This window comes from Heliconius melpomene, chromosome 19 (assembly GCF_056956725.1).
Source record: "Heliconius melpomene rosina isolate 202511_hmr_F chromosome 19, ASM5695672v1, whole genome shotgun sequence".
Classification (NCBI taxonomy): Eukaryota; Metazoa; Arthropoda; class Insecta; order Lepidoptera; family Nymphalidae; genus Heliconius; species Heliconius melpomene.
Genome location: NC_140407.1, coordinates 1,672,035 through 1,697,379, shown reverse-complemented (window position 1 = coordinate 1,697,379; position 25,345 = coordinate 1,672,035). Strand labels below are relative to the sequence as shown.

Here is a 25,345-nt window from a genome sequence, read left to right as displayed (position 1 = left end):
AATTGTTTTTTTAAGTAATTCTTTTTAGGAACACCCAGGCGGTAACACACTGAGTTTCCCATTCTCCGCCCAGTGTTTCCTGATATAGCGTGTTGAATTGTGGAACTGAATACCACCAGAGACATGAAAATATTTCATCCTTCTGAGTGCCTAACGCACGACCGTCGCGTTGACAGTCAACATCAGAAATATATTTATAAATACACTTCCAAATTAAGTTTGGATTTGAACCGAAACTTCCACATGATTGACTAACCAGCGCTACCATAACATCACGTACTCGTATAAGATTACCATGTTTATGTGAAAAATGATGTAATCGGTTACTGACCTAGTGCAAGTACGACTCTCGTTTTCATTACAACGCAGTAAGGTCATACACACGACACGTATGTAACGTAACGGAATATAAATAATAGAATTAGTTTTCAATTTTTACATTATAAAAAAAAATATTTTGATAAATTATTATATTTATTCTTATAGTTTCACGCTTTATACCAGACACTCCCTTCTCCGCTTCCCGTCCGAAACCAGAGCGACGGCCGCGTACTCAAGGCCGCGTTGGTGTCTTGTCAGAGCGTGAATTTGAGTTTAGTTCATTCCTCCCATCCCCACTCGGGGAATTAATTGAATGAACCAAATAACATGAATGAAGGAAATGGATGCATCATTATTACAGTTCGACGCTTCTCTTCTACGCATAACAGCATTTATGAACAGTGTTATTTTAGGGCTATAAACATTTTTCAAAAACCGTCCTGGCTGAACTCTGCTGAGCTGAACAAATTGAAATCAAAAATCAAAATTGCTTAGAATTCTTTTGCATATGAGTCAGTTATTTTATTTCTTTTTTATGCCAATATGTTGATTTCGATACGAATCGTAAAATTTAAATAATTTATGACTTACGAATTATCTAAATTAATCATTAAACAGTAGAAAAATTAAAATTTAAATCTAAATAAAGATAACATTTACAAAAATATACTAGAAATGCATATATGTATACGAATTTAAATAATAAGCATTATATTCATTAGTAATTAATGTTAAATCTTATCGGTTACATTTAATTTAAAACATTTTTAATTAATTTACATAATTTGTTTTAATTGTAAGCGTAGTAGGTAGTTTTTTTTCGAAATTGTGTTATTTTTAAAATTATCAATTTTACGCTGTCGTGGCGCGGAGACACCAGCGCGTAGCGTTATCATGTCCGATGTAGGTTCGATTCCCATTTGAGAGAATGAAATATTTAATATTTTCATTTTTTTTTGTTGAGCCTCGCCACTTAACATGCCTTGAAAAATCGATGAAAAGAGGGAATAGAGTTTCTTGACACTAGGCTCGCAGGTTCCATCTGCCTACCCTGCTGTGTGCGGGATACAGCGTGAAGCAAAAAAAAAATATTAAGACCAACATGTCGCAGTAGGACAGGGCGCGACTGTAAACGCGAAGGTATATACATAAATTATTTTCACGCAAATGCAATTTTAATTGAAGTGACATAATAAATAACAATAAAGATAATAATTTTACGGAACCGCCCGTGCGTGACAAAGCGTCGCCATTACTCAATTTTTTCTTAGATTTTTGTGGGTGAAGGTTGCTATGTAATAGGACTGGGCTACACTTTTTTTTTACGTCAATTGTTATAGCCGTTGAATAACCCAGTGCAGTCTATAATAGCCTTTTCTTTATTTTCGCATATTTTTTTTTCCATAATGTTAATTTATTAATTATTGTTGTCATCTCAAGAGGCCGTCGCGACGTCGTGACGATTGTGGATTTGATTCCCACTCGAGGAAATGAAATATAGCTTCATTTTTTTGCTCTGGTGTCGAAGCAAAGCGTAGAGTTGAGTTCCGCCACTCAACACGGTGGCACATGAAAATTCGGTGGAAAGCGGAAGTGTTTTAACCCCGCTCTAGGTTTTCTCCGCTTCGCTTTCCGCTTTGGCTCCGTTTTATCCTATTATATACAGGATAGACAGAGACAACTCGGAGCAGGATACATCGTGAAGCTGAAAAAAGTCATGTAAAATTTTATAATAGATACCAACTAGGAGTAGGTATCTATTATAAAATTTTAGGTAGTCTGTTCCAGATATTAATTAATACATATACGTATAGATAACTAATGACAGGTCCTTCGTCCTTTCTTAAGTTTATTTGATATGTGAGAATAAGCTTAACATAGCAAGTTTGACATTTTTAAAGTTGAAACGCTTATATAAAAGCGGGTTCAAATCCAAAAAAATATGTCAAGTTATATTCTCTGTGCACCTCGGTTTACTTATTTAGTTTTTTTTTTGTTTTATTGTTTTTAAAATAATTTCCTAACCTAGAAAGAATATAATTTTTAATTTTAAAACGATAACTGATTCGACACTGTAATAAAGTTTAAGATAATCACCTATCATCTATTATAGCAAATTATTTCTTAACTAAAAGCATCATTAGCTATTTCCATTGTTTTGTTAAGGCTAAATATTTTAACACCAAATAATTATATTACTTTGTAGATAATCAAATTTTAATTTAAGCTAAATTACGTTTGATTATAGCGAATGCGAGTAACTCCATACTCGTATACCAACACGTACAGTCACCTGCCAAGGCTATTGCACTTGAATCTGGTACGTTACCTGAATACGAACTCTGAGTGTGGTTGATCAATTAAATTTTAACAAAAAAATACCGACTTTAAGTGCTAAAGTTAAAAGCAAAAATAAATTAACTTAACATAAAGTAATACTTATATTGATTTAGCTAAATAAAAATAATGAAATAAGAATTGTATAATTAAATAAAAATTATTAAATAAGTGTTTTATTATTTTAAAATCAGTGCCACATAAAATAAACAAGTTAGTTCTTTGATATTGTGTTAGGTCTGTCCTTCTTTGAAATTATAAAATACTTATTTAATAATTTTTGTTTATCGTCAAAATTGGTTCACCGAGTCGGAAGGATGTGAGGTAACTAAAAAAAATACAGTCGAATTCAGAACCTTTTACAGAAATCGGCTAAGAACTTACTAGATAGATACTTTTTTGATAAATTTATATGTAACTAGCGGCCCGCTCGCGGTTTCACCCGCGTGAACTATGTTATTATTAATTTCTGTATCCATGACTACTTCCTAGTAGGGATGAGTTCGATATATCAAAACGTAACTTAAAACCGATATGTGAAGGAAAACATAACGTATCGATATATGTTTTTAGAAAACCGTTTTTACAAAAACTTAAAACTCAACATGATCTGAACAAAATCGTAATAACGCAAAACTTTTGAAACGTCAAACGATTTTATATTAAAACTAACTTCCTCTCTTTCTAACTAACTTATTCCGAACGGGCGTAGATGAGATAAGGCGAATATCTGATAAACTGATATTCGCTACCTCTCTTTCTATCCGTATATTCTTCACGGGTGTAAAAGAAATGAAGCGAATACCCGATAGCTAACTAACTAACAGATTCATGTTTCGGCGGTTTTCTTACATTACATCTACAAGTTATTGATTCGTCATTATGAAATCGAACTTCTAAATAAATGAATAAAGTTGAAATTTGGATATGATTTTGTATTTTAATATTATTTCAATTTAATTACTAAATATTGTTTTTTTTACATTTGATTATAGTTTTTATTTATATGTATACATATATTTATTATGATATTATAATGTTATAATTATGATTTTGCGTTTATTGACAATTCGATAAAAAACGATATCTGAAAACCGTTTTTGATATCGATACGAAAACCATATATCGGTTTCATAACCGTTAACGGAAAAAAACGATAACGCCCATCTCTACTTCCTAGTGACGTCTATGCAAAATTTGAGACTCCTAGCATTTGTAGTAACGAAGTTTCATACAAACTTTCGACCCCAAAAACAACCCCTTAGAAGTCGAATATTGCAAATTCCCGTCTTAGCGAGCACCTACGTCCTATAAGTAACTCCTATGCAAAATTTGAGATTCCTAGCACTTGTAGTTTCTGAGATTTCGTGATGAGTGAGTGACCTTTCGATTTTATATATATATATATATAGATAATCATCCAAAGATCGATATTGATTAAATTGAAGGGTATAAATTTTAGATTTTGTAAAAAATGCATGACTAGCAAAACACGTAATTTACATTATTTGTGATTTTATAAAAATAAATGGAATCAGCTTAACGCTGTATCCCGCACACAGCAAGGTGGGCAGAGGGAACCAAGTGTTAAATAAGGCTTTCTCGAAACTTTGAGGTACCTATCCAATTTTCGAGAAAGCGCGTGACTCATCGCACTGAGAAAATGACAATAATGGAACTCCCGACTGGGATAGTACACCATATCTTTTACCTACATACTTAACTTTATTTTTTTGATTAAATATTTTATTCATATGAATTATCTGAATTAGTTGCCTTACCCGTACGTACAGCCTTGCATATTTAAAACGGTCGATTAACCGTTAACTGCATCAAATGAAAGCAATCTATTTAACGTTTATAATTGAAATAGATTTATATCAGCTAAAGTAATATAATAATAATGGATTTCTATATTAGGTCACTAACAATTATTACTAATTATTTTTATTATATACTTGCCTGCCAGCGGCTTCGCCCGTTTGTATTCTACAATTATAGGTACATATAAATACAATTTAAATAAAACTTAGCGGGACCCAAACCCGCACCTCTTGGAAACCGTTTTAATGTGATATTTGAATTATGAGTGTAACTCATAATAACAATTACTTTTATTAAGCTATGATAAGCATTAAGTTATAATTATTACTAAAGAATTAATTTATTAAATTTCATTCTAAAAGATGAACCATATTCATTTTTTAAACTCTATGTTCATCAAATATGAGCGAAGTCTGTTGCTTTGTTCTTTATAGGGATGGATAGCTTTATATCTATAGTGTTAAAGTAAATAGTAAAAATCAATTACAAGCACTACTTGGCTGTGGGCAGTCAGCGGCGAGAATCAACTTAATTTTGGAGACAGTGAAATTTAAATAGCCGAACTCAACACTCCGTTTTATCCGAAAATAAACACAAACATTACAAAAAAATATTTTGTTAATATTATTTAATGTATTTCAAATGTTTTTTTTAATCTAACATAACAAACAGATGACGATGGATAATGTATCTTAGGTTTAAAGTTTCGTAAGTGGTCATTAAATTCATGAAACGTAGCGGCCGACCTTCGTGCGTTACTCAATACTTTTGAGGGCAATCGTTTAAATACTGTAGTTTAGATCTAACATTTTCTATGAACTTATTTACTTTACTAATAATTAGGTAATTATTAGCTTACAAAGTAACTGATTGTTGTTCGAGGCTTCTTAATATTATAAGTTTCTCATACAATTTTACTTTAAATAAGATATTATACAGACAGACAGAGCCACGAGTGTGACTGTAAACCCTAAGGTACTAATGAGGTAAAGCGCGGCGTTGAGATCCGCCACTCAATATGAAATGCCTCGAGCATTCGTCGAAAAGCGAGGAACGGAACTATCATAAATGTGAAGAGATTATCTTAACATTAGCTTTCCAGGTCCCAGTAACATTAGCTTCACGATGTATTCCGCACGCACTGGACTCCCGTAGTCTCTGAGTAAAATGACTGGGCCATACGGATTACGGACAGACAGATGAAAATTATAAGGTACCCACAATCCTAAAGAAATATATAATTAAAACATGTAGTATAAAGTTAATGGCATTACTATGTAACCGGCAAGGTAAAGGATGTTTTACACAATCTGTGCATCAAACGTATCGCCAATGTCAGTTTGTTTTACGAAATGTAACACGTGTATATAATACTCGTATTTGTGTGAATATATTTACACTACATAATTAATTTGTAGGCCGCAGGGGCACGAGCGTGCGACTGTAGACGCCACGGATGTAGGTTCTATTCCCACTCGGGGAAATCCATGAAATATTTAAATTTTCATATAACATATGAAAAATTTACGACATTTTACATGTGTAAAAATATATGATAAAGTCGAAATATATTTTTTAGCGTCACACTTCAATAGGGTAGACACAAAGGGAAACTAGCAACTTTCGAAGGAAACGGGAATTCTCGAGTCACTGAATGGCGGAACTTAACGCTATGTTTTGCCTCGTTACCAGAGCCACAAAATAAAAATATTTAATATTCCATTTCCCGAGTGACCATCAAACCCACAACCGTCGCGTTTACAGTCGCGCTTTATATTTAAAATCAAGAAAATAAAATATTTGTATTATTTATTACGTGACTAAACGGTCTGACCGATTGTATACAGTTTAGGTATAACTTTTCAAAAACCTTCGGTTGACATATTATTATGTATACAGTATTATAATATATTTGTATGTAGATATTTTACAAACTTGATTTTGAGACTTGGAAAGTAGCCTTGGTGTCCTTACATTAAAAAATGACATTGAAATACACTTATTATTTATTAAATATAATAGAAAATATTACAAAAAAGTTTTCTTTTTTCTTAATACAGGAACTTAACTTGCAATGTATAGTTAATTACAGTGTTATGACTCTTTTTCTTGGTTCTCTCTGCCAACCATGCTTAATGCGGGATAAAGTCTAAATGTCATAGTTTTAATTAAGTTACACGAATAGAACTTTTTCTCGAGGCATTGCATAAGTGGCAACGGAAATCAACGCCACACGTCACCTCGTTGTCAGAGCGAGGGAAGAAAATATTAAATATTACCCCAAGCGGGAGTCAAAGCTGCTCCTGTGCCGTTACGTCATATTTATTATCAAAACTAATTTAATTTCCTATATAAAAAATACTATAGGCCATGACCTGTCGGCTGTCTTTAACATATGAGGTGTGTGAATAGATCCCACATTATCAACAATATTTGGCCTTGGGCTCTCGGAAGTGAACGGTAGCTATAAAAATATTACTTTAGATGCACCTTATAAAATACTCGCCAAAAACAACCTTAGTAACATATTATGTATGTATTTAAAAGCTTTTTTTTTTATTCTCTCTCTCTCTCTCTATCTGCTGTATCCTTTTTTATGCTTTACGCTGTATCCTGCACACAGCAGGGTAGGTAGAGGGAACCTAGTGTTAAGACATTTCATCATTTGAATTACGACTTCGGTTCCGATGACAATGAAATTACAATTTACCCAACTAAAATGGGGACCATATAAAAGGGCTTAATTTGCTAAATATAATACCTAAACCGTAAAAAATTAAAAACCTTTTTTATTCAATATTTTTTTAGATTATTATTTGATTACTTTGGTTGTGCGTTGTCCGTCAGTCACTTGGTCATAGTATTAGATGTAAAGATGTACGTAACAAATGTTTGTCCGACACAACTAGATAATAGTTCAGGATATCACCAATTTATACTATTTGATATTCCATTTTAGTACTTAAGCTATGTATCATAAAACTTAAAATAGAAGTAGATTTAATCTCAAAAGTTACGAGTATATTTAGCAAAGTTTCTAGCTTTACGAAGATTAATATAGTTACGTAAAATATATAATGGTAAGGTTGACGACCGTAATATATACTGGTTTCAAGGTGATCTCGGTAAACACCTCAATAACATTGCTTGGGTAACAGTAGTTACAGGTTCATTTCCATTAATTTCATTTTAATTAATTATATAAGTATAGTAGCCGCGGCTTTGAAGTATTCTGGAGGACACTGGTAGATGGAATATTTTGACACTACATTGACCTCTCCCGCAGGGCAGAGACAAAGCGTAAAACTGAACTTGATATAATTGAAGTAAATAGAAATATTTATTTATGATTTTATTTAGTGGCTTATATCATAAAAATGCTATGTTAAAATGTAAATATAAAAAAGTAACTAACAGACATAAAGACATGCTCTAATAACCAAAACGGGTTAAATTTATCTATTTGTATTACCGCATTGGCGGAAGCGAAACAAAGTGCATACAAAAAGCTGAAAATAAATATAACTCTATAACATTAAAACCAAATAAAATAAAATTAATAAAAAATAAAATGTATATTTTTAGTGCAAACATGTTTAAATTGTGCATTTCATAATTCCTGTTACTAGGTTTCTATTAAATATTATTTAGGTATTTGATAAAATCGCTTAGACTATTTAGTAATTAATATGTTAAACAAAAATATAAATAGTAAGTAATATTATATATATATTTTAATTGCGATTAATTAGCTTTTTATTAGATAAGCATTATAAGGCCGTTGTAGAGTAGTGATGCAGCTTTTGACCGTAAAGGAAAACTAAACAATGGAATGTGTTAATACTTCGTTCCTTCTACTCTGGTAGTAAACATATATATTGCTGTCGAGGAACCGATGGACATGAACCTGGGTCCTCCCCCTACCTCCTTATCCCTACGCCTAGCGGAGTGTTTTAACATTGCGTTTCTGACTTCCCTGTTGTGCGGGAAAAAGCATAAAGCTTTTCTTATTTTAACAAGAGTTATTATAATAAGTTTTTTTAAATCAAAAGAATTTGATCAAAGAAATATTTCTAAACAATTTCAAAAAATGTTATGCTACGAATTATACGAACGTATTATATATTTTAAATAAACAATAAAACTAAAATAGTTAAAATTCTAAAATTTTCCAAAACATTTGTTTCGTAACACATTAGTGCGCGAGCATGTCCTTAGTGCACGTTTCCATTACGATTTACTCGAAGATTACAAAAGTTGAATTATAATTAGTTAATACTAAAGTCACCTTTATAAGACCGGCTTTTAATTTTGATAATTATATTATAGTTTTAATTTTATTGCACTTCATATGTAAAGAGTATAACGAATACATAAACAGAGTTATTCACTTATTAATAAAAAAGAAGGAACCTAGTGTTAAAACATTCCATTCACCATTTACCACACATCGCTGGTTTTGATGATATAATCAATTATATATATTTAATTATCTCTCCGTCTAGTCTCCGTTAGAGGAGAGATTAATTTTTAACTCAACAAAATCGGACGGGAGATAAAATTATGAAGATGTAATAACCGGTGTAGAAGAATTGAGATATTTTTTTATATTGGATTTATTTATTTAAATATAAACATTAGTGTTAAAAGTATTTACAAATACCTAGCTTTTAAATTTAACCCAAAAATGTATTCATATATCATTTTCAATGCAAAAGTAATATTTCTCAAAGTGAATGTAAATAAAAAAAAACAAGATTTAATCAATAATTAAATATTCATACAAGACAAGCAGCAATTAACAACGAGAAACGAGAAAGATACGAGAAACAACATCTAGAAATTGAATTAAATTACTTACAGTTTATGTAAAGCTCTTTAAAATCATGTTAATTTGTACATTAATTATGAAATTCTTTTGTTAATTCTTATTTAAAATAAATTTAACATGTTAAACTAAGTAGGCATGAAAATTAAACTGCTTTGGTTAGTAATGATTCGATTTAAAAACAATGATACTTTTAATAATTTCTAGAAATCTAACTGAGGCTTCACCCGCTTAAAGTTTTTGTTATATTATAGCCAAATTATACAAAACTCTTACATAAATTGTAGTCTATATGATATTCTAATGTATTTTTTCATCCTGTATCCGGCATTTCGGAGGGTAAGCAAAGAGAGACTATAATTAAGACACTCCGCTTTCCACTTTCCGCCGAATTCTGGAGGCAATGTGAGTTGAGTGGGGGAACTCAACACCGAAATTTAACTCGACACCAGAACAAAGAAATGAAAATATAAATTTAAATAAATATTTCATTTCGTCGGGACCGAACCCACAACCAGTCGCGTTTACAGTCACACGAATGTGCCCATGCGCCACAGCTGGCCTTGAATGAATATAAAATAAAAAAAAAACAAAAACAAAGGAGCAACTAACTAAATGCAACGATCTAAAAAATTACATGCTAACTATATTATATTACATTATATTTTTGCAATAGTTTATTTTGATTGTTCTTTTGTCGGTCTTTGCCGCAAGGTCTTCTCGAAGCTACCACACTACCTGCCACATGGTGATCGACCTTGATCCTATACTTAAATATTTTTTTGGTTTTTTAGCTTCACGCTGTATCAAGCATATAACGGGGTCTGCTGAGGAAATTTACTGACTATCTCCGTTCCCCAGAGAATTTTCAAGGCCTTCAAGGCATTTCCAAAGCAAGCGAGAGTGGAAATGAAAATATAAAATGATTAATTTCTTCGAGTATCATATTCATATCAGTCACGCACATATTCACGAATATTCACTTGCCACAGCACCGTGAACACATCTATCTCATAAATTGTCTTACAAAATTTGGCCAAAACCGTTTTGTACGCATTTTGAGTTTAAAACGAGCGGACACACTTTGAATATATTAATTGTTCTTTATAGACTTCTAGAAACATCTATCAAATAGATAAATCTTGAAGGCCTTAACCTTCTAAATTATAGGCCGTCTTAGCTCAGGGACTTAAGTATTAACGTAACGTAATTATTAAGTAGTTATTAAGTATAAACGCGTCAGTTGTGGGTTCGATTACATTTAATATAAAAAAATGTTCTACATTACATTGCAGTGTTAAAATTCAATTATCCAACAAATATAGCGTTATTATTTATTTGTATCTAAACAAATTTCCAGCTTACAGGCTGAAGAACAAGGCTTTAGTAGGTTCGCGTTTCTTTGCCTTAGGGTGAGCCTAACACAAGTAGACTAAATTATTGCCTATTATTGTTGCTACAGATTCTAAATAAATCATACTGCTAACATTATAGATTCTATATAAATAATACTAATATGAATATATTTTGTGGAGTCTTAGTGTGTGTGTGTGTGTGTGTCATGATAAGGGTTCCGTACAAATTTCAGGATTATATGTCAATGTATGTTATATATATCGAGTATAATTTACAAAAGTTGACACACTTAAGTTTGCTGACGTATACACTCACACACACACTCACACATACGAGTACATATTTCATATGAAATGAACTACAATTATAAATTTGTAATGATTTTTCCTATGAAATGTTTAATAGTTTTCAGTTTTTGGTGTTTTTTTTCTTAACTTGTTTTGATTACGCGGCTAATTTCAAATAAAAATCATTAATAACCTAATTGATGCCTAAATGCTTAGAAGTTCGATTTAATTCTATGCGAGCTTGGTATTAATTTCAGATGGACACATCGACGCCATCTCGAAATAAATGCTCTTAATAAAGTGATCATATCAGAGTTTCGGTTTTTCCTTTTGATATACAGAACCTTAAAACAGATGTAATATGTAATTTGATAACATGGAGAAGTAAATAAAAAATACTCAAAAACCTGTCAAGTTAAATTTTTAATTAATTGAAGTATTTGATGAAGTATCTGAACGGTGTTAATTTTATTAATGTAGTAAATTGGTAATATATTTCATTCCTTGTGCTTACAATTTTTTAAATATCTCTTTTTTTTAATTAATTGATTACCTTATTGGGCGGAATATGAAGGGCGGAGTGTCTAAGCACTAGATACTCTCCGCCAAACTTGCTATTTGCGGAATACAACGTAAAAGTAAAACAAAGAAACGACTCTACAAAATATGACTGCGGAAGATAATTTCAGCCAAAGGAGTAAATTATTGAGTGAGTTTCAGATTTTTTTACTTATATTATAAGTTAAAATAAATTAACTGGACTGTAAATATGTCTATTACTAAATCTTGTAACGCATCCTTTTTATTTATCAAACCTATATAGTATCTCATGCTGTATAGTATCTAATATCTGGTGTCGAGGCCAAAGCGCCATTAAGTTCTGCCACCCAACACGCAATGCCTCCAAAACTCGGTGGAATATGGGGAATAGAGTGTCTTAACACTAGGTTTCCTCTGTCTACCCTGCTATTTGAGGGATACTTCCTGAGCGGGTTAGTTACTGAACAAACAACTCACTGCCTCCTTCAGTTTACCTACTACTTTGAATATGATATTAGAATTTCAATACACACTTATCTGTACTTGTTGAGCGTGATTGAAGCTAATCGAACGAACTAGATATTACTGGAGTCTAGACCTAGACTATAAATTATAATCTAACTATCTACATTTTAATAAAAATCTCATTAAATTAAATTCTACAAGGTTGATTTGAACTGTTTGTATGAGAAACAAAATGACGGTCTAGAGCATGTGCTTCTAGAACTGCTTCTAGAACATTTATCAGTTAATATACGTACAAATAATTAGTTATTTTTGGGCGATACTATGAAAATAATTAATAATATTTGACACTAAGCATTTATTATATTTGACCTTTTAAAAAATATATCAGAGCTTTATGAAGCTTTATTTTATTTTGTTAAAATTCAACCCACGCTTATAACACAAATAATAATAGGCGTCGTGTACGTATGTATGTTAATGGATAAAAATATGGAATAGTAGCTTTAACTATTTGTGGTTAATACTGAGTTATACTTATTTTAGAAAACATAAACTAAAATATGAGCGGAATTCGAACCCGTGCCTCTAACGTTACAACATACCAAAATTATAAACAAGTAGCTTTTATACGCGTTACTTAATGTCAATTATATGCTTATTACGGAGACAATCGTCACAAAAGGAAGAAAATTACATGTCCAAATATTATTTGCATTGTGTGTTTTGATTTCCGTCCCCGTTTACATATCCGGAGATAGATATCAGTTCAAGGTTTATAACTTTATAGTATTAATTTTATACATAAAAATTAAAAAATCAGCTTCACGCTCTATCCCGCACACAGTGGGAAGGCAGAAACCTTGTTTTAAGAGACTCCGTTTTCCATTTTCCGACGAAATTCTCGATGCATTGAGTGTTGAGACGCGGAACTCAACGCCGTGATTTGTCTCGACACCATATCGAAGATATGAAAATATAAATTTAAAAGATAAGAAAGTCTATAGTGCTGAAATAAATAAAATAAAAAAAACCAAATATCTGTTTACATTAGACAAAGAGTGAAAAAACCGAGGCCAAAAGGCCAAAAAATACATTTACCAACACTTGTTTACTTATAATAACATAATTTAGTGTTATGACATAATTTTATTGATGTCGAAATCATGTTAAAATGAGAGTGTTTAAACATATTGTATATCTTAAATTATGTTTTTAAGGTGCTATTTTACGATTACGACCAAAATCTGACAAACATAACTATTTACACAGCAATAATTTTTAGCGTAATTTTGTTCAAAATTCCATATACAAATAATGATAAGGATAAGCAACTGTGTTTAAGAAATATATTTTACTTTAAATTGTTATTTACTATGGACTAGAAATGTGCTTTTTTCCGAATCCGAACACTTTCACCAGAATTCTTGAGGTCTTATAAGTGCCGTAGCTGAACCACAAATCGAACCTACAACCATCGTGTTTATAGACGCACGTTTTAGGCGCGCGCGAATTTTCGCTTTCTATATTAGATATATATGAATAAAATAACTAAACATGAATAATATTGCATAAAGAACAAGTATTGATAGCCCTATATATTATAAATTATATTAACTTTTTTTACAAGCTATATTTCGTATATAGCAAGAAAAGTAGTGTAGGCAGAGGGAACCTTGTGTTGTTACTAACTAAATATTCTTACACAGAAAAATACTTAATGTAAATATTACCTACACTCTAGGTCTACCATAGAATAAATTTGAAATGTCTAATTGTAGGGAAATCTTATTTTTTCTTTTTAGCTTTACGCTGTCAAGATACTGCGTTACCACGAGAGCATAGTGACAAAACACTTCGTTCTATGCTTTCCCCCAGTACACGAATTGAACCCACAACCACCCCGTTGACAGTCAGAACCTGTCCATAGGCGCAATGATAATATTTTTTATATACGTATTTAACCTAGCGTTGCAACTGTACTTAAAATATAGCAGGTTAAGGTAACAGCGACCTCCAATTGTGACAGCACAAAAGAAAAATATTTAATAACAATCGATCATAGGCTAATAGTGTTTACAGATATTAAATATTTATTATTGCAACAAATTAAACGAAATTAATTAATTCAATGATGGGTAACAAAGTTCTCTCTGCTTACCCTGCAGATTTTTTATGTTATACTGATAAGACATTATGTTACATTAAAGTTCTCTACATTTTACATAAACAAAAACAATATCCAAAAAGCTTAATACAAATGAAATGAAAATGACTGACAAAATGAGATACGAGACTTAAGAAAAAAACCTGCTCCTTATCATTTCAATTATGTTAATACTTTGCATTTGATTCACAATAAAAAAGTTCATGTATGAATTATGTAATAAAAACCAAATACATGAGTAATACGTCAAAAGTATTTCATCATATGTAAGGTACATTAGGACCAATAGTTACAAAAAACCCTACAAGTACGTTAAAAGATTGACAGGGTCAGTACACTTTTGTTACTCTAAATCAATTTACTTCCTTTTCCTTTATAAATTAACATAATTCCAAAGTTTATTATGATAATATCGATAATAACATACCTGTCATGGCGCCCTTAATACTTGTTGAAACTTCGTGATTTACATACTTATAATTAAAATAAAAAAAGTACTTGAGCCAGGAAGGTACAGTACTAAAAGCATATTATATATGTACATACATTTGTTTTTCGCCTTAAGCAATGTTATTAGTTAAAAAATAATGGCCAAAAAAACATAATAACGTCACATATCATCGTTAAAATAAGGTAAATTGTATAGATTGGTGATTAAATAGAAATAGTTAAAAAAGAAGAAAAAGAAAAAAAATTTTTCAATTCGTTAAAAAAGCATACTCTTCAGCTTTATTTTATTAGTAAAGTTTTATTTGCCTATCAATCGTAATAATCGTCAGAGCCCTTCTTGTGTTCTCATTTTATATAAATTTCGAGACATTACGTGTTGGATGGCAAAACAAAACGCCGAGACATGTCTTAGAGCGAGTACTCCGAGTGAGAATTGAAGCCACGACCGTATTCCGCTACGCTTCGATGGCATGGCGTTTAATACATTATTTTTTGACGCTTTCGTAAGAACTCTACAATTATTTCGAATGCTATGCCAACATTGTCTCATCGAGCAGACGTCCACTTAATATTGAATTAAGAAGAAGGTCATATCCGTTTTATCTACAAGATAAACACAATGAAGATTTAGCCAAAGCGGATGCTGTAAGCATAGAGGTTAGTATGAGATCGTCGAACTACATATAGTAAAAATGTATATATGAATATAATAATGATAAAACTAATTAAATTACTTACTATGTAATTTACTCACCTAATTAAACTACTCACGCTGTATCGCACCCACGGCAGGGTAAGCAGAGGTAACCTAGTGTTAAGACATTGTGTTTTCCATTTTCCACTGAATTTTGTAGACATTGCGTGTTGAGAGATGGAACTCAACGCCGCTCAAGAAATTAAAATATTAAAAATTAAATTTCCTCGAGTGGTAATTGAACCCACAACCTGTGGCGTTTACAGTCTCACTCTGTTCCCAGTCGAGGGACTGACCTCAAAATTTTTGCTTTACTTATTACCTTATGTAAAAATATGCCTATATAGAAGTTACTGATAACAGTGTCGGTACGTGTAAATATTATATTATAATTATTCCTTATCAATAAAGCGCTGGGAATGAACCTAGGTACAAACATCATGGAATGTTTAATATTACCTAAATGGTTTTCCCACTGAGTATGACACACCTAATATTTATTAGGAATTCACTACAGTTATTTCAATATCATCATATTAATTATAAAATTCTTAGAAACTCTATATTAGAACTATTTTACATCAGGTGCAGTCCAACGTCGGGCTTTTGCCTTAGTATCAGAGCGAAAACATTAAAACATTAATAAATTGATATGAAATGTTACAGTTACAGAAGTCGCGTGTAAAAGCTAGTAATTAATGAAAAATATATATTGTTAACGTTTCTAAAGGTTGCAGAGCAGAAACCTTTAAAGTAAGTTACGTTTGGCACCGAACTAATGACCCGTTGTAAGTGTGCCACAGACTCGCCTTGCATATTTTTTGTGATATTAAATCTATTAAAGAACAATCATTTTTATTAAGCCTTATATTTTATGGATACCTAAATTAATAAAAACTTAGTGTAAAATAGGTTCCTAGATCCCCTCTGTCTACGGTGCTATGTGCGAGACTAAGCGTGACGCTAATAAAAAAACTATTAAATACAGAATTTCAATTATTTTGACTTCAAAAAAAATTACCTGCACTAAGGTTTTTTAAAAACGGGCGGCCTTGAAATATTTGTATATAAAGCTAAAGGAAAGTGAATTTCGAGTTTAAGTTTTTTTTTTTGTTGTTCCTTGTTAATTATAATAAATTATAATTATTAATTGCATATTAACACGATTTTGTTTTTTCGGTAAAATACTTAAACTATATTTTTTAAACAATGCATTATGATAATGACTAAAAAACAATAATAATAAATTATATTACGCTACGGCCTTAAGTTTCGTCGAATCAATATACAGAGTCTTGGATCTGAGAGGGAGAGAGGAAAACGGAGAATGTAGTATTTTAGTATTATTTCCCTCTCTCGATACAAATGAACAAAAAGTAGCGTATGTTGTGTGGGGGCCCATTTAAATATTTTTTTATTCTATATTCCAATTTTATTGATATAGTGGCAAGAGAAATATATTATCTGTAAGAATGTGAACTCTCTAACTACTACGGTTTATTAGATACAGCCTTGTGACAGACAGGCAGACAGATGGACAACGGAGTGTTAGTATTAGAGTCCTGTTTCCTCCTTGGAGTACGGAACCCTGACAAGAATATCGAGGTCACCCTAGTTTTAAACATCACAAAGCTATCTAAGATCACAAGAACTGCTAAATCGGCAACTCAGTGAGGTCGCAACCTCTTTACTTAGTCAGAAGTACACTTGTTCGAAGGCAACCTATCAATGCGGAATAATTAATTAGATTTTGTAAATATATCAAAGAAATATATAAAACTAGCGGACGCGCGCAGTTTCACTTGCGTATTTAGGGGTGAATTCTAATAAACCATGAAATATGTGTTCAATAAAATATTTTTAAGAGTCTAAATTTCAAATTTTATAAAAATCGGTGGCGATTTAAAGATTTTTCCAAACAAACTTTTAACCCCTTATTTGCATCCTTAGGGAAAGAATTCTAGAAAACCATGAAACACGTGTTCAATTAAATACTTTTAAGAGTCTGAATTTCAAATTTTATAAGAATCGGTGCCGATTTAAAAATTTTTCCATACTAACTTTCAACCCCTATTTCACCCCTTTAGGGTTAAAATTTTTCAAAATCCCTTCTTAGTGGATGTCCAGATTACGAAAGTAAACTTCTGTCCAAATCTCACGTTTCTACGCACGACAGTTACGGCTGTGCGTGCGTCTTACCTCAGTCAGTGAGGACAAGTCCTTTTATATATATAGATGACAGAAATATATAAATTGATGGATATCTATCAGCATATGTAGGTATGTAGCTCTCTTTTTTTCTTTTCTTTCTTTTATTTACATTTGTGCAAAATGGCGAAGCTATTAATAATACAGTAGGTACCTACTTACGTAATAATAGTACTTCAAGTGTAATTTTATGAAAAATTGGTTAGGTTCTGATTATGGGATCCGGTTAAATTTCTGTATCGACTTAAAAAAAATCTACACATTCTATATTTACATACACACTGACGTCTGTATACTCGTACATGACGTTTATTTGTTGTACGGCGAAACATTGAAATCTCAGTATTATCAAGTATTTGACCGTCGATGGTTTTCATAGAGCTAATTACCATATCCGAATATTTAAAGTGTGTTAGAAATAAGGATTTTCCTTGTATGACAATTTAAAACGTTTAAGTTAATCAGGTGCTTACAGGGAAGTATCCAGTGTTAATACTCTCCGTTCCCCACTTTTCACCGAATTTTTGAGGCATTGGGTGTTGAGGCGCACTTTTGCCTTGGTACCAAATTGAACAAATGAATGTTACAGTCACAGGCTTGTGCCTCTGCGCCACTTGTTACCAATGATTATTTTCTTCTTGAGGGTATAGTGGTCATAAATTTGGAAAGCCTAACTTCAGCGCCACAACTTCTAGACCTTACTATACTTATTTTACTAGTAAAGCTGAATTAAATCAATTACCTACTTTACAGCTTCAACTTGTAGAACATAAAACATTTTATTGCAACTATGACATTGATTCAGAATCGCAATAAATTCAAGATTAATTATAAAATAATGTTGAATGAAATAAATATAATAAATTTGTCGTCCATTACGAAAAAAGTGTATAGTTTTTGATAAGTTATAGTTTTTGATAGATATCAAAGATAAGAAACAAAAAATGCTATAAAATATAATATACATATATCTTCGCACGTGGCTGGCTTTTCATAGTGCATCCAGGTTTTTAGATTCAAGCTGTATACCGCGTGTAGTAGGGTAGGCAGAGGGAACTTTTAAATAAATGTAAAAATTAAAAATATGTGTAAAAAACCCCCATTTTTAGAAAATTATGTAAAATTTTTGAAATTTTCTTATAATATAAATAAAGAACTTCGAATGGAGATCGAACCCACAGTCGTTGCATGTTATTAACAACTTCGGAATCGTACAAATGTTGTAATAGTGCATTATTAAATGCACTTCATTATTTAAATTTAAATTTTAAAAATTCAGTACCAACAATAAAGTTTTTAGTGTCTAACATATGAATTCATAAGTTGATTGACTTCCGCCCAAAAAACTTAGAGCATAAAACAATTATAAAGCTTTTATTTATTAAGATTTATATTTGCTACGGTACAATAATTCTAAATTATTATAAATAATTTAAATTTGTATAAATAAAAATATATACAAATATTACTATTACAAAAATTATACATACATGTATTTTAATGTACAAGAATTTCATTAATTTTAATTTTCTCGATTTATACTGAAAATTTTTAAACATTTTTTGTAGTATATATTGTATATAATTAAATGTTTATATTCAATTTAAAACTTTACGTTACTTTTAACTGCCACGCCATTCAGAAAAGTGTAGTCTATAATTATACTAAATATAAACTTAGATGAATATAATTATAGTTATATGATTTTGGTTTTGTTAAATCTATTTATAAATTTCAATTATTTATTGTTTTTCACAATTTTTTTTAAAAACGGAGTCGCATCTGCAACTCAAAGCTGGCCTACACCGTATATTTAAAAAAAACGCATCTTACATTACCAATGAAATTCTACTATTTTAAAAATGTAGGAAATCCATTTTATTTCTTCTGTACATATTGCATTATAATTTACGTATTAATAAAAAAATCATTAATTTAAAATTGTATGTTAACTGTTTATTTTATAATCAACTATAACTTCTGTTTTTTTATAATATTTTTTCATATGTTAATTAATTACATAATTCCTTAATCTATATTCTATTTAGTGAAATAATTTCAGATTTATTTTTTTATGATATGAACTTATTTTTTTTAACTATTAAATCTATATATTTTCTTAAAGTAATAAAATAACGTAAAAAAGTCAAAAATAACTTACAATAAAATTGTCACAAGAATAACACGAAAATGCAACACTGACAACTAAACACTTCACTTTTCCCGCGCTTTTGTCCCCGAAGCGCGCTGTCAAGCGATTGTTTTTTTTTTTCACGACTGCAAGTCTATGCACGGGTAACGGCCACTGCGCGGACTGCCTGCACACTCGCCTCAATCTACTTATATAGCTTTGTTATGTCGCCCGTACCATTCACAGAACTTCTTTGGCCTTTATATTTGTTACAGTGCTGAAAAATCATGTTAGATTTTCTTTTATTGATAGTTTGGGTGTTATTTTTAGTGTTAATAAAGTTTTAATTTTAATTATTTGTGTTATTTCTATTTTGTTTATTTAAAATATATTTAACTCTGAAATACATCTTCTATATTTAGTTATGTTCATAAAATGTAACAAATATTTCAAAATATTTCCCACTTCTTCAATTTGAAACTAAATTTTTTAAAAAAAGGTTTAATTATGAGCTTTCGCTGCCGAAGACCAGAGACTAATTGATAGTTACACTCCTTCAAAACAATAAAATTGCAGAATAATGAAATGTAACACTTAATAGACAAAACAAACCTTTTAAAATTAAAAATACAAAAACTTACTTTTTATAACATTTATTTTTCCAGCTTAAGACTGTTTCAAGACTGTTGTTTAAGCATATAGCCCGTATATACGAATACGTAAAAAATTCCATTCCCCACTTTCCATCGAATTTTCGACTCATTGCGTGTTGAGTGGCGAACATCAATGCCGCACTTTGCCTTGTTACCAGAGCGAAGAAATGAAAATATAAATAAATAATAATTCATTTCTCCAAGTGGGAATTGAACTTACAATCGTAGAGCTCATACTCACTCGCTTATACCACTGCGCTACGTTAGACTTAATAATTTTATCCGTAAAAAATATGAAGTTTTATAAGTAAAATAGTAGCAATTAATTAATTTATAATTAAACTGTGACTTTGAGCTACTTAAGGATAACATTTTAAACAATATCAATAGAGATCAATTAAAATTAGTGACAATCTATAATTTCTTACACCAAACTAATGAAAAAAATATTTTTTTAATTAATATTGACATTTTAATTAATGTTTGTCTTTTTATTGTGTTAAATATGAAAATTGAGGCCTCATGAGTTTGTGACCTAGCGACAGAAAGCGCGATGGTTTAATTTCCACTCGTCGGAATTAATGAAATAATATATAGGATCATTAATGTTTTACGAATTTATGGTGGAATAATAGTAATTGATTGATTATTCTTTTTACCTCACTTCACTGCTATACATGAGTTAATCATTAATATATATTATACACTATTGTGTAACTTCGGGAAATCCTACGGATTTTTTTTTACATGAACAGTCACATAAAGGAAAAGAACATACAGACTTATAGGTATATTATTTTTTAGCATCTCGCTATATCCCGCAACAGCAGGGTAGGCAGAAAAAACGCACCGCCATGGGTTTGAGAAATTACACGATGAGAGACGGAATTCAAAGCTGCGTTTCATCTTGTTATCAGAGTGAGGCAATAAAATTGATTCATTCCCCCGAGCCGAAATTCATCCCACAATCGTTGCGTGTGATAACGGTCTCTAAGAAAAAAATATTAATGACTATAATATAATAATAAAAATATTAATAATATTATGTTTCGATTTCGTCTAATAGAGTCAACGGAAAGTCTTAACAAGAGGCTTCCACAGCATATCTTGTTATATACGGGGTACACCATGAACAAGAAAATAATGAACACGCGACCTACATCGAACCTACAATCACTGCACCAGTATCCATCAACTGCGCTTTGATGGCCTTACGAATCAATTTTTCGTACGTCTCAATGACAAATTATTAATCGATTGTTATCTCTGTAATGTATTTTAATTTAAAATGTCATATAATTACGTAAAATGTAACACGAAAAGTACAAAAGAAAAAAATAGGTTTCCTATATTGTTTAAAAATAGTGCAATAATTATGTCGTACATTCATGACGCGTTTTAATTTTAATGTAATACTTAATTACCTACTAATCTGTATCAACAAATTTTCCTTTCATATAGTGACCGTGGCGGAACAGAAATATCATATGTAGGACGTAGGTACATATATTTCATTAAGATGAAATTGAAATAATAAAAATATCACTAATTTCTTTCAAATAGAATTACGGAAAATTAGACGGAAAATGGTGAAAAGTGATGAATTTCAAAATCTGCCAACGTAGATACGAGGGAGCCGGAATTCTTGGGATAACTAGTGTGGTTATCAGAAATTTGATCCGTCCGTTCTGTATTGAATTTTATTATGAAAATCATATTTTTGCAATTCTCTTAAATAAGAGAGAAAAGATCATACGCAAGTCCACCCCTTGCCTTGCCATTGTATTACAATGACAGTGGCAGAAACAATGTAAAAACGGAGAATGATCGGTAAAAAAGAGATAAATTATACAAAAATCAAATGTTAAAACGATTAAAGAGACATTGACCCAATGATATATATCATTATAATAAAAAATATATAACTTTAATAATTATATTGAAAACTTCAGACATTGGGCGTAACTAGACACCTTGACATTCTATGTAGAAATAATTTAAATCTAAAGTGCTTTTGGACAAATAAATCTTTTTTAAGCTTCCGTGCTCTAAAAAGGAATAGGTAGTAAATGCATTATTATTATATATAAATATAATTTAAAAAATTGTATTCAGGAATAAAATAAATGAAATATTTTTTCCTCTGATATCAGTGACTCGGTGCCCACAGTACAAAAAACCCAATACAATTAATACGTCAAACACTATTAATCAATTTATATGACCGAAGTGCATATACATAATGACGTATGCATTGAAAGCGCATCTAACAATTATAAGTTTTAAGCATTTCCTTTTTTCAACTTCACTCTGCATCCCGCATGTACCAGGGTAGGCAGAGGGAGCCTAGTGATACTCCCCATTTTCCGCCGAATTCTAGAGACATTCTTTTGTCACGCTTTTGCCTCGCTACCAGAGCAAAGAAATCAAAGGGAATCGAACCGACAACCTGTCGCTGTTTACACTGTATTTTTGGAAAACAATTAACTCCATCAGTCGCGGTCTATAGAGTAACCTTTTTCAGATATGATTAGGTACCTTTTATCTCACCCTCAATAGGGTATAACCAAATCTGAAACAATCCAACTAATGTCTCCTTTGAAATACGAGTACATACAAATATAATATATCCTAGACATTATGATAGTTACCAAAATATTAAAAAATATGTACTTAATTATACATACAATATATAATAGTTTAAACTATTTACTACTAATTCCACTATCACCATAAACAAATTATTAAAGAAAAAATGCTTAACGATAAGGCATTATACATAAATGTAAACAGAATCCACGTACCTTGTCAATTCTATATAGTATATATGTTAGATACTTAGACGCGCGGTAACGCGTCAAGCCAATTTTAGTAAAACAGTACTGGCACGCAGCGCCGTGTGTAATACTACACGAACTATTTGAAGCCCCTTTTAAAATCTTCGTAACACAAAAACTTTTCCACCACAAACGGAAAAAACCGAAACTATTATTTTTTTTATCATTCTCTTATAATTTTTCAATAAATAAATTCTATTCGGATCATTTACTTAAGTCAGATCTATGACATCAATTTATAGTCCTAAGATATAAAAAGAAAGGACTATTTAAGTTGTTATAAAATAATTAATGTTGTTAGAAATATATTTCATGACTGACCATTGAACTTGGCACCCATTTACATCTCACTTCATTTGTCGGTAAAATCGACTATCAAGTCGTATAGCGTAATATTGAACTTGGCTCTCACTTAATATTTATGTTTTTAATGTGACATTTTTAACTTGATTTATGCAATTGTATCTTAATGATGTTCATAAATAGAAAAGTAAATTTTGTAAAATTAATAATAAAATGAGGGTTAATAACACAATTAATAAAAGAGGCCGTCGTCGTGGCACAACGGTGCTGCGTCTTACTGCAGATGAAACGGCTGTGGGTTCTATTCTCATTTCAGGGAATTAATGATTTACTTAACTAAAAAAGCTAAGCACAATGTTTCGAAAATGGAATGAAAAATGGGAAACTAGTTGTAAAAATAAAAAAAAGTTAAGTTTCAACAGTAATTTTCCAAATACCAGTAATCTTAAAAGCTTATCTTACGTATTGATATTATTTATATCGTGAATCAGAAGAAACCAAATCATGACTTAAACTAGTACATAATGTTGTATGGACAAAGCATTTTTTTAGCCTCACGCTATATCTCGCACAGCAGGGTAGGCAGAGGGAACCTGGGAACCTAATGTTAAGACACTCCGTTATCAGAGCGAGGGAATGAAAATATTAAATATATGATATATTTAATATTCCTCGAGTAGAAATTGAACCTACGACCCACCACATTTACATTCGCACTTATGTCCCTTCACCGCGACTGGCTTCAACCGTTTTATTTGTATTATATAATAAAATGTGTATTATACACTATTTTGATATTGACCAAATGTCTACCGGCCCAAGTAGGTGTTGCTTTTAATTGGTGTGTAACTTTATTAAAACATAATTAATACATTATTTAAAAAAAACTTTAAAAACTCACGTTGCAAACTGTAAACAATTATGAAAGTGAAGGAAATGTTACTATAATTAAAATAATAGTACAAAACATAAATTCAGAATAAATGAATATAAAAAAAATACAGCGTCAAGCTACGAGTATATCACATACATAAGGCAGGGGAAGCGTAGCGTTGTGCCACTCCTGCCACTTCCCGCCAAATAATGGAGAGATTGCGAGTTGAATGGCGGAACTCAACGCTGCTCTTTGTATGAAATAATAGAGAAAATAGTTTACATTTAATCATGGGATCGAACTAAAAAAAAAAGCTGTTCCAGTAGATTCTCTATATAAGAAAAAACTAATTAACAATACAAAAAGCGTGTATGTGTATACTTCCAAAACCGGGAAGTGAATCTGCGACATTGCTTTAAATATATAACGACAGTTACAACATGTTATTATTAAATTAATGTAACATGTTTGAACTTTGAAGCACTTATCGTTTCTAGAATGTAATAGCATTAAAATTTTAAATGACAAATTGATTAATTCAGTTTAATGTAATTCACTTCCAATTTAATTGTTTATTTGTCTATTGAGGTTAGTGGTGGTGCAGGGGCATAAGCAGGTGACTGTAACGGGTTCCCACTCTGTTGAAGATTTATTTTCGTGTCCTCACCCTCATACGAGTCTCTATATTTGGCGTGAAACATGATATCCGCTTTTCAACACGAAAACTAGGCGACGAAACTCCCAACCTTAAATACAAGATATAAAAAAAATTACAAGATACTTAAAAATAAAATTATAGACAGGCATCACTGGACAGGCATCACTGGACAGGACTGTGGACACTTCGTTCACTTTACATCGAATTCTGAAAGCATTGCGTGTTGAGTGGCAGAAATCAACGCCGCTAAAGAAATGAAAATATTAAGCATTTAATTTTCTCTACGCACAATGCTCTGTGGTGGAAATCAGGCTTGATATCTAAAAGATTAGTTAGGCCGACTTGTTCTACAATTAAAGTTCTAAATAAATCAATATACAACCTCCTTTCAGAATATACTTGCGAATTTAGT

The 25,345-nt window shown here is 31.1% G+C and overlaps 1 protein-coding gene across 1 annotated transcript in view; it reads right to left on the bottom strand.

Moving 5' to 3' along the window:
- e (nonribosomal peptide synthetase ebony) overlaps positions 1-19,793 on the bottom strand; it is a 43,662-nt gene extending 23,869 nt beyond the window's left edge. The window contains exon 1 of the mRNA XM_085202918.1: positions 19,639-19,793. The gene's annotated coding sequence lies outside the window, so the exon portion shown is untranslated. The remainder of the gene's footprint in view (positions 1-19,638) is intronic.
- Between the last annotated feature and the right edge of the window lie 5,552 nt (positions 19,794-25,345).